This window comes from Schistosoma mansoni, chromosome 1 (assembly GCF_000237925.1).
Source record: "Schistosoma mansoni strain Puerto Rico chromosome 1, complete genome".
Taxonomy (NCBI): Eukaryota; Metazoa; Platyhelminthes; class Trematoda; order Strigeidida; family Schistosomatidae; genus Schistosoma; species Schistosoma mansoni.
This window is the reverse complement of record NC_031495.1, coordinates 57,578,773-57,592,486: the sequence shown is the minus strand read 5'-3', so window position 1 is coordinate 57,592,486 and position 13,714 is coordinate 57,578,773.

Below are 13,714 nucleotides of genomic sequence, written 5' to 3'. Positions count from 1 at the left end.
AAACTTTTCATCTTAGAGGCTTCAGAATAAATGGTCGTGGTCGGCCTGTAGAAATATCACACATGATGCTTACTTTTTCAATGGAGTTTCTTTTAGTGTCGAAGAAGTTTTTTTGTCAGACTTGAATCTGTTTAGCTCAAAATCCATATTTTGCAATGCTGCTAATTTGTGATAGTCGATTTCAGCGTACTCATTTAGAAGCGATCTATATGGCTCACTCTTATCTTTTCACACTAATTGTAAGACCCAAATCTAAGTTCCAATAGGTTTGGCTTTGGCTGAATAACTGAACGTGGATATAGATACACGTGCATCGCAATCGAAATCAGAACAAAGTGATTGGGTAACAACGGTTCTAAAATTCATCATATATACAAATGTACAAATTTACCTAAACAAATATTACCACACAGTTATTCAATCAACAATTGATCCCAAAATAATCAATCTAAATTGCAATAAATAGCAAAGTGATAAGAAATATATGAAAATTACCGAACGCTCCAAAAAATAAGTGTTATTCTATCCTTCCTGGATAGATCAAGTAAAAAATGCGTTCCGAATGTTGCTTTATAACACAGAGTGTTTCCAATTCTGGGAAAGTGCTCCAATTAACAACCAAAATGCACGATCTCAGTCAAATCAAGCAACACGGTCAAAGATGGAACAATCAATATGGCAGCCGCCAGAATAATATCAATTAAAACAAATTAGACACAGTTCGAGAAGAAACATAGAAACTCGATGAAAGCGATAGAAAAAGTGAGAAAACTATTATGAAATTAAACATTACAGTCTCATTGGCATCAAAAACATTAACAATAATGTACAAATAAAGAAACTATTAAGAAGAAGTTGCAAAGGTATACATGGGGGGATTTTCAACTTCAGAAATGGATCTTGCACTAATGAATTCATGTATAGGTTATCAGTGGTCACTCTTTTTATCATCACTGAATCGTCTCCGTTCACGAGTCCGTTTCGTCGGGAGTCTATTAATAGGTCGAAATTCTTTAAGAAATCGATACAAATTATCGGTACGGATTCATCAGCGATAACAAATTCTCAGCAAAGTGAAATATTGCTACTGAAATTCAAGGTTAGTTTTCGCTTCCCACATGTTTTTATGTAGGATTTATTCGCTGCTTTAAGAGTTAGTGCAGTATAAATATTTCGTCTTTCGTTGCTCACCGAAGGCACGACGCTTGATCCTACTCCCGTGTCTTCTAAAAATTGAGCGCCTGTTACTCTGTCATGAACGTAAAATAAATGATTGTTTCTAGGAGCTGGTCTAGTTGTCGCAGCTGATACCGATGACCGGTGGGAGCGCTTAAATTTTCATGGTGATCTACATTTTCGAGCTCTGTAGCCGAACGTTTGATGATACTAGCATATTGTAGGAGCTGAGAGTCTCATTGAGAATGATCGGCTTCTATCTCTCGATCTACTTCGCGACCAACTTCTTGTTCTGTCGTTCTGATTTAGGCTCGTCAGCTTGTGGTATAGAACATTAATCTCTTTTTGTAACTCATCGATTCTTTCGTCTACTGTGGAGTTATACCTTTGTGGAATCGTTGTCTCGCTTCTCATAAATCCTATCGGCTATTTTAGCGATGTTATCTATGTCTGCATCGCTATCTCAAACAGCAAGGATCTGCTGCATGCTCAATGGAAGTCGTCGTAACTAAAACTGTTAAAATATGCTTTTATCTACTTTTCTGTCCCTAATTATGTTGCACATATAAGTTTTTAACTGTGAAGGTGTCCTATCTCCAGGTTGCACTTGACTGAGCAACTGCTCGATGGCTTGCCGGTCGATTAGTGAGACAGCTTTTGTCACTGCTTGTTTTGATACTTCGTACGGCTTTTCTGCGTCCTGCTTGACTAGGGTCTCTCGCACATTGTCTGCTACTTCATCCGGAAGAAGTGGGCTTGCATGACCGAATTCACTTTGCTGTAAGTGAACACGATTGACCAAAAAGTAATTTTCAAGTCTAATGAACCAAAGTTGAGGGTCAGTGACATTAAAAGGGGGAATAGTAAGATTAATGGCTCTCACGGACGGTGGCTATGAAAGGTCTGTTGTGTCGTTATTTGAAAAAATAAAAAATAAAATAGTATGCGAATATAACGTAATTGTCACAAAGAAAAATGAACCGATAAAAACAACGATAATAACAAATGGTACAATTTATAACACAGAACGGACTTGCTGAATTGCACCAATATATCAACTGTTTGTGAATGATCGTTATTTATTATGAATGTTATCGTTAAGTTTAATAGTGTTTGTGATATAATGTACGTGTAATTAAAATGGTGATATAGTAAATTCACAATAATGATTATAATCCAGCTGATAACCTGAACAGAAACAGAGCTTGTCGAATTTTCAAAATGAGATTATATCATCGAAAATTGTTTCATCTTCACATGTTGGGATCACTAATTCTGCTTCATGTTCCTACGTCAAAGTTGCCAACTTTGGTTCGTGTTCGCACGTCGGGGATACCAATTCTATGGTGGTCGATATTCGATAATATCCTTAAACTTCATAATTTGTTCGTCCTGATAACCGTTACTTGATAACGTCCCAACAGTATGTAAATCAGAAGGCGAATACGAAATGATGATTGCGTTTATTATTGAACCACGACAGATATCCAAAATTACAGGCACGTTAAACAAGCATGAAAGAGTAGTGCTGTAAGGTAAGCGAGTGTTCGTGCGAGTCGAATGAGCGAGCGAGTGATTCAGTCAGTAAACGAGTGTGTGACTCAATGATTCAGCTAGTCAGTGAACAGGATTTCAATGTGCATAGACGTATATAGTGAAATGAATGAATGATCGAATCAATTAGGTGACTAATAGTAAGGCTAGTAGAATGAATATATGCGTAGGCAGTAAGCAATGCTCAAGCATACATAATAAAGGTACAATAGTATTATTGTACGAATAACTCTGTTAAATAAGTTAAAAAAAGGGCTTGACCAAATTAGATATGAGCAAACCCAATTGTATGTGAGCTGCTACAAAGCACTTGTAGTCGGCGTCGAGTCGTGATTGACTATGATCACCACTACAGGAAGATTACGTGTCAGGTATCGACGTGGATCCCTCGGTGGACCAAAAACCTGAAGGCTGTTAATGATTGGAATAAGATATATTTGTTGGCCATCTCGTGGTATCGAAAGAATACAGAGACGTGCCAAATTTTACAGGCTGAACTACCAAGCGTATGTGAGTTCGAGATAGGTCACAGGCAATGGAAGGAAGTATGCGTTTTTGGTACAGTTAAACAAACAAGCACAGTAAAACAATCACTGGTACAATTGGTTATAATAATAATTGTTTCCATTTTACCAATTGCGTTCTCGTCACAAAAGTAGGTCACTATACACTCCACAACCTGAAGCACTTCAATTAAGAGGTGAGTAACTTCAGGCAAGCCACTTGAGGTCGCTAGAAAATAAAAGCAGTAGTTTCAATTCCAAGCTAGTTTTTATTATGTGTCCACCTCAGCTTACTGGGCAGTTTATTTAGGCAAATCCTGTAGCATTTGAAACTTTTCGATCTTGCCCGCAGACTGGCATACCAAGTGCAACATATAGTTTTCAAAGAATAAATTATCGTTATTATTACCATCAAGCAACTTGGATGTTTCTAACCTCTCCTTCCTAGACAAAAGATTCCGGACTGTTTACCAATACCAGGCAGTCTCTAGAGGGGCTTATCTTGTGTAGAAACGTGGCTCATTATACTTGATGAGTGCCCAGCTGCCAAACTTTGGGGTGGGACCACGCTTTCGCTAACCAAGCAGAATCAGCTTCTGACTCATCGGTCTTATATCCTCTTGGGCGAGGATATCATTGACTAGCGAGTATAGTTTTCTTATATTTGTCCAAAACATTTGGTAAAGTTAATTTTCGTATTCTTCGTCAGAGAACTGAAATTCGCGGATATTAGTGGACGTCCGACACAGTGGCTCTAAAACCACAATTTGTTAGAGTTTCCTGTGTTTTACGCAACTGATTTATAATGGGAATTGGACCTCCACAAGGCCTAATCCTCGAGACGCTCTTCTTATTGTTAGTTAGCGACTTACCTTGTAGCCTAGACAACTCTAAAATCTGGAGTTTCGCGCGCGAATATCTTGACTTTTCAAAAAAACTTGCACAGGGTTTCATCATAGATGAAGTCATTTCAGTGTTATTGATCAGTGTGAGCGTATACAAACATCATAGAACGGCGTCCATCTGTCTGTTTTGATTGACCTTGTCTGTACCAGGCTTGGTTCTTAAGTATCTGGATTTTCACTGCTTATGCTGAGAGGTGAGAAGAAAGCTTTATAAATTATTTGTTCTTATTATCATCATATCTGTAGATTTCCAGCCGATTTTGCACTGTGGACACAGTTAATGTTTACTTATACTTGACTAGTTGTCGTCACAATGTATTCTACCTCGTTCAGTTTCAATGTTCTTGAATCAGCAGGTACGATAAGAGTCATGTAATCCATCTTATATGACTCACATATCTGCCGTTTATAGCCCATTTGCTACACATACGGTCTACTCATTCAAGCCTGTTACCCCTAATATAGCATAGGAAGCCGTCGAGGAATCTCCAAGGAACTCTTTCCTGAACTATCCCTTGTCGTTGTTGCCAATTCCTATTCATGGTCTTAGTATTTACCTCTAATTCTTGGCACCATGGGCTTTTTGGTTTGGCTCTTTTCCGTCCGCCTTAAGGATTCCAAGTTGAGGGTTTTTTGTGATGTAGTTTGTTTATTTCTACAAATTTGATCCATCCACCTCCAGAAACTTTTCCTAACTTACTTCTCAAGTGACATTTGATTTTGTTCTCCATTACATTAAATTATTACTGATAGTGTCTGACCAACGGACCTGGAGTGTCTTGAGTAGACAGCTATTTATAAATATCTGTACTTTTCGTCTGTGTTTGTGGTTGTCCTCCACTTTCATTTCCATACAACGGAACCGTTCTAACGTTGGTTTTGAAAATTCTGACTTTGGTTATGAGTGGCGGTTCCTTTTAGTTGTAGGAATGGTGCTCTCGTATAGCCAGTCTGTCTTCACACCCATATCAAGTCCGTCTTGTTTATTAACGATGGTGTTTAGGCACGTAAGACTTTCGACTCCTTCCAGAGCTTTCTCATCAAGTGTGGTTTGGTTGGTTCGTGTTATGCCATACTTTAGGCCGAAGATAGAAAAATATATTTAATATGGATAAAAGAGATAAGGTACATAAGAATGACCACATCTGCAAGGCTGAGCCATGTCATCAGATTTATTGAATTTCGAATGAATATTCCCGCCTTCTCCATTGTTGGCCTTCTCTTCGTGTTAATCGTTGCATATGCATTTTCCCAGTTATCTCATGTTCAGTTTTGAGGATTGTGTGATTAAGACCAATACCACTACAGGTTTAGTGGGGCTGTTTTATTTTAAAGGTCTCCAAATTGCCCCAACCATCTGTTCTTCTATTCTTGACCGGTCGCTTTGGTTTATGTTATTTCTCCACTAGTTTCTTAATTGTGTCGAATATTTGTCTCAAATTTCCTTCTCCTGCAGCTCTTTCTGCTGTTTTTGCTATATCTTTCACATATTTCCACCTACCAGCTGTAGTGCTGCTTTTCACTCTGTTGTTTGTTTCTGTGCATTTTGCATGTGCCTTGGCTCTTCTCGTTTTTGTTTGGATGTTGTCGATTGTTGTCTTCTTGTTCTTTATTTCCTGAATCTTGCTCGAGGTATTAGTGGAGATTTACTCTTTATGCTGATGCCTGCTACGGTCCAAAGTATTCTGAAACGGTAAAGCTATTGCTTCTTTCATTCCTTTCCGGCTGATGTCAACAATGATCTCGTTTTCTGGTAGATCTCGTAAGACTTGAAATTAGTTACTGATAGTTGCCTTGTATTGAGTTCACTAACATTTCAGGGAATGCTGTATTGATCCTGCTTTCTCACTTGTCCAACGCCTAGTTAGTTTCACTCTAAGCCTGTCCTCTGTGAGGTAGTGATGTAAAGATATGCCAGATCCTCTCTTTACTCTTACTTGGTCCAATGGACCCTATGAAATTTAGTTATGCTGATTCATATTGTCCTCCATAGTGTAGTCCGAGGAAACCCATCTACTTTTGTGCTTGTTTTTTAAAGAAAGAAATTGCTATAGTCCATGGTCACATTGCTGATTGCACGTAGGTTATCCATCCCCTTCATGACTGTCGTTCCTTTCTCGCAGTCCATTTGCTACATGACGCGTTCGTACCTGAAGTTGTTCAGACCGACCCTGACATTTAGTTCTCTAATCAGGATGGTCTGGTGTTCTTCTGGCTATTTCTCTACGATGAATTACTAATTTTAACCCCCTACCCCTTTGTTTCGAAGGATGCTTTGATGATCCTAGATCAATGTGATTCCTATTCTATAAGTGGTTTCCGTGCTTCTTTGGACAACATCAGTGCGAATTATTGTATGCGCGAAGCACTTCCTTTTACATGATCAGAGTACAATAGCACCTATCTCGAAGCTAATATTTTCCGTCCAGCTTGAGTCCAATGGTTTTCACTTTCTCCAAACACCTCCTGGTTGCATCTCTTCATTTCTCTTCGCCTTCCACATTGTCCGGTCATTTCATGTACCTAATGTTTGCTTTAGCTGTTGAAGAGGGTGTAGCTGTAAATAATTCCCCAAAATCAATAGCTCATTAAGTGTTCGACATTGGATGCTGACCACGTTGTTTAAGTGGACTTGTTTAACTGAAGGCTTTCGGTCATGCATCCGTACCAGATCACGTTTCAACTCGGCGTGGGACACTGCTCCTACGTTCACTAGTCAGCTTAGAATAAACGTTCCTCGATATATTGATAACGCATCAAATATATTTTTCCTACCTCTTCTCGTCTGACTTCTGATTTCCATTGTCCAAGAAGGTTTCGATTATAGAAGGTGCTATTGGTAGCTAATTGTAAAGTTAGAATACTAGTCGTATCCTCAGTGGTGAGCCTTACGTGATCTGGTACACCAAGCCAATAAACTGTGATTCTGTTCTTTTTTGGAATATTATTATTCATTGTTATTCTTTATTTGATTTTTATATATTGTGATAAAATTTTTTTGCGAGTTTTCCCCGGATATATTTTAATTAGACATTTTTCGTTCTTTAAATTACTATGACGGAACAGTCACCTAAAGTTTTTAAGTTAAAATCCATTCCCCCAACTTCGATTCAGTTAACGCCATTTTGGCCCGACAATATTGAGTCCTGGTTCTGCTAGGCAGAAGCTGATTTTTGCATGCACGGAATCATGGACTCGCGCACACGATTCCTCGCGGTAGTTAAGGCGTTACCGCGCGAATTTAATTGCAGGAAGCCCTGCAATTACCCGAAGTCTAAGGCGACTGACACGAATAAGATTTCGGGAAACTTTCAAGCCGGCACGCGTTAACGGCAACCGTAGCCGGCACGCGTTAACGGCAACCGTAGCCGGCGAACACAGCCGTCTGTTATACGTCACGGATGTTGTGGTGTGGTCTACTTATACCCATATAAGTAGTATATGTTGTTGGACAGACATAGAATGTACTTTGGCAGAAGACCGACGAGGGAAGAACTGAAATGAGGCGCAATCGGTAGGAAAATGCACGAACAATGGAATTAGAGAAGAAACAGTGAAGATCAAGACTATTGGATGTTAATTTGCAAATTAACTGTCCATTGTATGGTTTTTAGAATTTACTGAGATAGTCTGTAATTTTTGCTCAAATACATTCGATTGTCCCCAGTCGTGTTCTGTTCACTACAATGTGACTACGAAAGTTCGCTACCTCGTCGACACCTGCGCAGAAGTTAGCGTTCTTCCAGCAAATCCCAACGACAGACTTCGTGAGTCTGTTTTCAGTTTACAGGCGGCAAACGGAAAGCCGATCTCTACTTACGGTAAAAGGTACGTCTACCTTAACGTGGGTTTACGCAAACCCATACACTGGATTTTCGTTGTTGCAGACGTCTCTATGCCAATTATTGGTATAGACCTGTTACAATACCACAATCTACTCATCGACACTCGCTCAAGAAAGTTAATAGACGGAAACACTAAGTTATCCGTTTGCGTAACTCCTTTTTCTAGTTGCGGGTTATCCCCAGTCACAATTAAGCACACCATAGACCCCCTATACCAATCACTACTCGACAAATACTCCGCGATATACCAACCGCAATCGAAATTGCCTTGTGTAACCAGCAATGTTACACATCACATCTCGGCTACAGGACCACCTGTATTCTCGAAAGCCCGCCCGAAAAACTTAGGTTAGCCAAAAACGAATTCGACAATATGATAGACTTAGAGATAATTCGACCATCAAATAGTCCATGGTCATCTCCATTGCACATGGTCCCTAAAAAGGACAGCAATGATTGGCGTCCAACTGGTGATTATCGGCGTCTGAATGCTAGTACCATTCCCGATCGTTACCTGTTGCCTCACATTCACGATTTGACAGCTACCTTGAAAGGTACAACTGTCTTTTCGAAAATCGACTTGGTTAAAGCTTATAACCGAATTCCTATGGCAACCGACGACATTCCTAAAACCGCCATCATAACACTCAATCCATTACTTCAAACATACATCACTCACGCGAGGGTCATGACATCTTTAATCGAGATACTCTCACTCACTTTAACTTAGTAGGCCACTTGTTTAATATGTGTCTTATCAACGCTAGGTCGATCTGCAACAAAAAGACTGATTTAGCTCTGTTTGTTTCCATATATCAACCATCACTTATAATGATGTCTGAAGCATGGACTAACAGTAATATTTCCGATCTAAGTATATCTCTTGATAACTGTCTCCTATATAGAAGCGATAAATTGAAAGGACGAGGCGGAGGATGCCTTATTTATGCTCACTCTAGCTTAAACTCACTAATATGCGATATGCCTGGACTAAACAAACTGAAGGACTCGGTGTGGATTGTTTTAAAGCCATCAAATTCCATTACCTTACTGTTCAGCTGTATCTACCAGCAACCTAACTTGGCAATAGGTGAAATAGCAGTATTATCAGAGGTATTCACACTAGCACCATCCCTTCCATTCACAGGCAAGCTCATTTGTGGTGACTTCAACATGCCTGAAATTTCTTGGTTTCCAGTCAAAGCTCCGAAACGTTATGAATCATTTATTGAATGTCTAGAACTAGGACAGTGGACTCAATATGTTAGTAGCCCTACCGGACATCAAAATATCTTGGACTTAGTCTTTACCAGTGGCCTCACCCCCAATACTGTGTATATTGGAAAAAAGTTTCCAGGTAGTGATCATAACACTGTCGTATGTAGCCTTAATATAAAAAACACAAACGGTAGACGTAAAAATGTAATCCTTCGTAGAAACTATCGCAAGGTAGATTGGAATAATTTTCACAATTACCTAAGAAGCACTGACTGGGAAACATTCTTTACTGCAAACAATACCGACACACTAACCAATATATTTTATCACAACATCGAAAGTATCATCAACAAAGTCGCACCTTTAGAGTACTGGAGACCTAAGTTTTCTAAAGATCTGTATATACCGGTCGGTACACGGAGACGTCTGCAGAGACATTGTACTCGCTTCCACAACTCTAATGACTTCTCCTCTTTAGTAACGATGACAGAAATACTTGTCCGGACAGACGCAATAAGTACACAAAAAGCAATCGAGCAGGAAAAACGTGCTGTCGAACTTAGTAATAACTCCTCAGCACTCACCACACTCATTCAAAATAAACTTAAACGTTCTAAGTCGAGAGGAAACATATTTATTAAAGACAAACAAGTATACGAAGATCCTAAACTTGTTACGGAACTATTTAATGAACACTTTTGTTCCTCATTAACTGATGAAAAACCACTTAATGATTCAGAACTTATCACAGCATCTGCCTGTGAGATTACTAACGTAGACTTCAATGTACAGAATATCTGTAAGGCTATTAGTACACTGAAACACTCCTACACTGATGGGCCAGATGGTATTCCGGCTAGCATGCTAAAACGTGGAGGCGATGATATGTGTGTTTTATTACTCAAACTATTTGCGACATCACCCTCTACAGCGCATTACCCTACTGCCTGGAAAACTACACACATAACTCCCAAAATTAAAACAGGACCTGAAGCAAATGTTGAAAATTACCGACCCATAAACATAACTTCAGTGGTGTCTAGAGTGATGGAGAAAGTAGTTAAGGCGGCGTTAGTCCAACATCTAATTACTAATAATCTCATCTCGGTCTCCCAACATGGATTTCTTAGGTCTAGATCATGTGATACATGCCTAGTGGACTACATGAATGATATAACTCTGAAACGAGACAATGGACTCCTTGTATCAGTCATATTTTTGGACTTTAAGAAAGCTTTTGATAAGGTTCCACACAAAAGGCCACTAGCCAAACTACGGTCCTTCGGAATCAACAACCCACTCTATTCATGGTTTGTTTCATTCTTAAAGGGACGTAAAGAAATGGTAAAGTACAACGACTGTCTCTTATTACCTAGACCAATAACTAGTGGCGTCATCCAGGGAAGTGTATTAGGCCCACTTTTGTTTCTCATGTATATAAACGATATATGTAGCATCATAAAATCTGGGAAACCATACTTATATGCTGATGATCTCAAAATAGTATACAGCTATAAGCCTGAGGTTCTAAGTGAAAGTGTACCCCTGATCCAAGATGATCTCAATAACTTAACTATCTGGAGCGAAAAGTGGCAATTACCATTTAACCTCCACAAATGCGGAATCATGCACTTTGGAAAGCATCCCTATGAACCCCAACTTTACTTAAATAAAAGTAAAGTCCAGACACTTAATTCAGTACACGATCGAGGAATTAATTACACAGGAAGCCTAAACTTTAAACCGCACGCCTCCTCTATTACTTCTAAAGCTAGACGTCTAATTGGCTTCATAACGAAAAATTTCTTCACGACAGAGGCTAAGCTTACCCTTTACAAAATATGTGTACGACCTTCCCTAGAGTGCTGCTCTTTTATCTTCTCTAATATGAATACCACTGACAAAATAAGAGTAGATGTTCAAAGACGCTTTACACGCCAACTGCTAGGAAGTGACTCCACTCTTGATTACACAAGTAGATGTAAGCACCTCTCTTTAGAACCTTTATGGCACCGTAGGTTGAGGAACAACCTGATATTTCTCTACAAAGCAATAAATGGACTGTCATTCCTAACATCCTGCTCAACTATGATCAATGACCCAGCCTATAGACTAAGAAACAATGCATATACACTATTTACCGTAAAACACCAAAAACAAATGCGTTGTAGGTTTTTTACAGATCGGTATAGTTTATTGTGGAACAGGTTGCCAATACCTATCCGTAACTGTGACACCTTTACCAAATTTAAAAGGCTAATAACCCTGTTACTAAACTCTAAAGAAATTCACCAACTATTCCTTGAACTCCTGCTTACCAATGAGGCACCTTATTATAGACCGCCCAATATATAGACGGAACAAGAATATAACGAACCCCATTGTCGTTAGTATGAATATAGCAAAATTAAAGAAAACATGCTTTATCCTTCCCCACTATTTATTGATTATTAACCATGGCCTTCCGCTCCTAACCCTCATTTTCAGTTTCCGAATCTCTCTAATGGTTAAAACCAAATTATTCTTCCTACGTGTCATGTTCTTCTATTTTTCTTACTACAAGTAGACAGATAACTCACTAATCTTATGGATCCTGACCAACTAAGGCCGATCAAAAGAAGCTCATATGTCCTAAATTCTTGTGAGTTGTTCAATGTTCTATTTTTCTTACCCTGAAAATTTTACAATATTCTCTTTCATATCCTCTGGTTTGCTATTAGCCCTTACCATCTCTTAACCACATATAATCTGACTTGTCTCTTATAACCTTTACCATTAGTTATCTTCATAGTGGTACGATATATTAAATGGATATCTAACCCATAATACAAATGCTATTACCATCTGATTTGCTTGTAACATGGAACTTGTAGAGACAGTGTATTCCAAATATGGTCCTTGATTAAAGCAATATTCATACCGACCACAAAAGTAAGAGAGCCTAACATCATAAAAGGAGGGAGGGTGGCGTTACTGATCAGCAAACATGATGGTGGGGAGATAACTTCAATCCACCAGTGTCTGTGGGGCAGAACATATTAATTACGGCTCCTTATGTCTAGTGGGACGTCACGGACCAAAGGTAATGATGCGAAATTATTCATGCAAAATACCACTTTAAATCATGTTAAAAAAAGCTGAATTGGTTCCACTTCCTACCGAGTAATCCTATTACAAGCAGACTAGACAATTGGCTAAAAACGAAGCCCACTCTATACCCTATAAAATCTAAAAACAAGAAAAAAGAGAGTTCAAACAGCTTCTAAAGTAAAGGGAGACAGTCATTTGTATCGGAATACTGTTTTCAGCACTTTATTTTATAATTACACAATTCCATACTTCCTTCTGAACTACCTTCATTTATACAGTTCCTTATCCACTCATACCTTGCCCACACTTATTTTTCTTTAACACATTAGTATGCTCTTACCTAATAAGTACTTCAGTAACAGACAAATAGACTAAACGGTTATACCTTAACTATCCCTCCATGAATATTGTGTGCTCCGCTTTTCGTCCTTCCTTTTTCTTACACCTTTTTCAGCCTCCTGCAGATGCTCCACCGAAAACAGATATGGCACGGGTGACTTCGTCCTACACCGTTATTAAAGCTTCCGATATTCTGGAGGGATATAAGTTCGAAACTTCTAAAAGCCCCCAACTTCGCATGTATCTATTCTCGACCACCGGTTGTATGTTGCAACGCTACCTCCATAAAGTGCGCCAAGTGTGGTATTGACATGTTTCTTACGAAATCCATTTACATTCATATCTTATAAAACATCAAGTAATTTTCAACATTGAGAATTGTAACTTCTGTAACAATTTGATCTTGCCTGTAAACCGGCATGCCTCATGTAACAAACTGTTGTTTGAGAATAAATTATTATTATAACTCCTTTCGGCCTCTACGAATTTTCACGAATGCCTTTCGTCCTAAGAAATGCGGCTCAAACCTTCCAAAGATTCATAGATGACATCTTCCGAGGACTCGACTTCATACATGCGTATGTTGATGACTGTCGAATAGCAAGTCCGAACAGAGAATCACATCTCCAGCATCTGGACATTGTTTTCGATCAACTCCGAAGGCACGGCATTACTGTTAACATTCAGAAATGCCAAATCGGAACCAACTCCTTAGACTTCTTAGGACACACTATTGATGCTCAAGGCATCTGACCCCTTAGAAGCAAAGTGGCGGCCATTCTGGATTACCCAGAACCGACCACGATTAAGCAGTTGCGAACTTTTAACGGCCTTGTAAGTTTCTACAGACGGTTCATACCTAAATGCGCATCTCTTATGAAACCGTTAACCGACCAACTTCGTGGAAATGCAAAATCAATTAGTTTAAACGACACAGACCGTAAAGCATTCTCCACAGTTAAGGAACACATCGCTAAGGCAACTCTGCTTGCGCATCAGGACACTCAAGAGCCCATTAGTATCGCAGTAGACGCATCCGACTCAGCAATCGGAGTTGTAACAGCTCAGGTTGGTTGGTTAAGAG